This window comes from Pongo pygmaeus, chromosome 14, assembly GCF_028885625.2.
Source record: "Pongo pygmaeus isolate AG05252 chromosome 14, NHGRI_mPonPyg2-v2.0_pri, whole genome shotgun sequence".
In the NCBI taxonomy this organism is placed as follows: domain Eukaryota; kingdom Metazoa; phylum Chordata; class Mammalia; order Primates; family Hominidae; genus Pongo; species Pongo pygmaeus.
This window is the reverse complement of record NC_072387.2, coordinates 106954378-106956699: the sequence shown is the minus strand read 5'-3', so window position 1 is coordinate 106956699 and position 2322 is coordinate 106954378. Positions and strand designations below refer to the sequence as shown.

General features: G+C 36.7%; 1 non-coding gene across 1 annotated transcript; it reads right to left on the bottom strand.

Moving 5' to 3' along the window:
- Positions 1-802: 802 nt before the first annotated feature.
- LOC129012017 (small nucleolar RNA U13) lies at positions 803-904 on the bottom strand. The gene has a single exon (XR_008493525.1). It is a non-coding gene; the product is annotated as a small nucleolar RNA U13 (small nucleolar RNA).
- Between the last annotated feature and the right edge of the window lie 1418 nt (positions 905-2322).

The following is a 2322-nucleotide window of genomic DNA, read 5'->3' as shown; positions in this document are numbered from 1 at the left end:
GGCACATTGTGGTCCCCAAACTCTGCAATGTAGGAGGCTTAACACAGAGAAATATTCTGGTTTAGTGGTTGCGCTTCAAAGGTAAACAAGGATTTCTTCAGGCATCCAAGCTTCAATATCAAATAGCCTAAATAGAGAAAGCCATTAGGCAGCCCTCCAACTTCTCTATGGTGATGTCAATTATTAGAAGGCATTTGCTACTATGTTCTGAAGGAGAGAGTGACTGAGAGCTACCGTGTCAAAACAAATGTCTTTCCATCAAAACCAGCTACATAGTTAGTGGGGCCCAAAGCAAAATTAAAACGAGGTACCCCTAGATACAAAATATATTAAGAATTTCAAAATGATGACAGCAGAACATGAATTAGCCCAAGCATGGCGTACTTCTTGTCTCAGCGTGAGATTCTGTGTTGTTGCATGGGCTGTACACTAACAAAGTCAGCCCTGCTTTCAAAGATTTAGAAAACTTTCAGGCTTGCCCATGAAATACAGTGTGAGCCCTCTTCAGCAAATTCCTTGATGACAAAAACTTAGAGAAATTAAATAAAGAGCTTAGAAATGAAGGCTCCGCACTGGTGGTGAGCCTTGAACTGATTTATACATAAAACAAATTCTAAACAACTTTGGGAATTATGGTTACAGAATACAAATACTTGAAATAGGAAGAAGAATGAAATTGCTAATGCATTCATCTAGCCCTGAAGGTAAGCACTTGACACTACCTAAAATCATATTGTGTTTTTAATGAGATGTAATGATTCTACACTGAGTGTTTGATTCGGTATCTTCCCTGGTATCTTCATGTCAGATTGGTAATGTGCTGACATCTTAACAAGGTTTGAGGGAGGTTCATCTCACACGTAGCATGAAAACCCAATTATCATGCTCTGAACCACAAAAGAATGTGGAAGACTATAGAAGAATCTTTTGTTGGGAAATATCTTATGGAGTGAAGAAACATTTATGTGAGGATGAAGTGATCTCACTGGTTTTACTTCAGTTTATTTTTCTTCTATTAAATTTGGATAAGTTACGTTTAATCCTTTTATTGAAAAATACATTATTTGGTTTTTACAAAAGTGTGAGTGTTAATGATTATTCACGTGTGATGGGATTTGAGTATTTTACTTTCATCTTTCTCATCTTTGCCTTTTCTGTATTAATTAAATTATTTATGTGTCATATGTAATTTTTACAGAAAGTAAATTTAATTTTATATAATTAAAAAAATCAAGTCAAATATTACCCCACCCAAAGGTTCCAGTCCAGAGAATTTTATTGGTGAAATCTGTAACAACTTCAAGGAGCTGTATTTACTTTGTTTGAAAGAACAGAGAGGTAGAAAATTTCCAACCTGTTCTACAACATATCGTTGATACCAAACCAAGACAATTAACTACCAAAAAAAAGATATATCAATCGCTTTGAATATAGACGCAACAATGATAAGTAAAATCTTTTCAGGTGGCCACACCCTTTCAAATCCAGCCATGTGGGTGTGGATGTGGGGGTTGGGGTGACAGAGGAGCTGTGTGGACATTGAGAGCCTAGCATACTTTTGCATGGAAGCCATGGAGATGTTCTCCTCCCCTGTCTCTGACACCCTGATTAACCTCTACTAGACTGAGGAAAATAGAGGCCCAGGGGTACTAAAGAGGTCCCAGGGATGGACAGAAACTAAATTGGACTGCTTGGGTTCAAATTGTGGTGTCTTAACTATCACCAGCCTTCTTCAAGAGAGGCTACTGCCATGGGTTGCTAAGATGGCATAACAAGGGTAAGGCAGTGGAAGAAATCCAACCACAGTATAGGTAATAAGGAATGCATTGCCTGTGGACAGTTTTGGAAACAACAGTAAAGACAGCCAAGAATTAGTCTGCTTTATGTTATCACCATGAGTCTGTAGTTTCAAACAATGTCAGTGATAAAATGCTCCTTTGTGAAAAAAATCAGTTCCTTCCAGGTTTACATTTTTAAACAAGATTTCAAAAATTGTATTTATTTGTTTATGTGAATTCACAGATGACAAAGTGCATATACTTATGGTGGGCAATGTGATGGTTTGATATATGTATTAAATACAGAATGTTTGAATCAAGCTAATGAACATATCCATCACCTCACAAACTTACTATTTTTGTGATGAAAACATTTAAAATCTACTCTCTTAGCAATTTTCAAGTATACTATACATTATTACTAATTATAGTTGCCATGCTACATAACAGATCTCCAGAACTCATTCCTCTAGTCCAACTAAAACTTCGTACACTTTGACCAACATTTTCCCATTTCCCCAGCCCCTGGTAGCCACAATTTCAT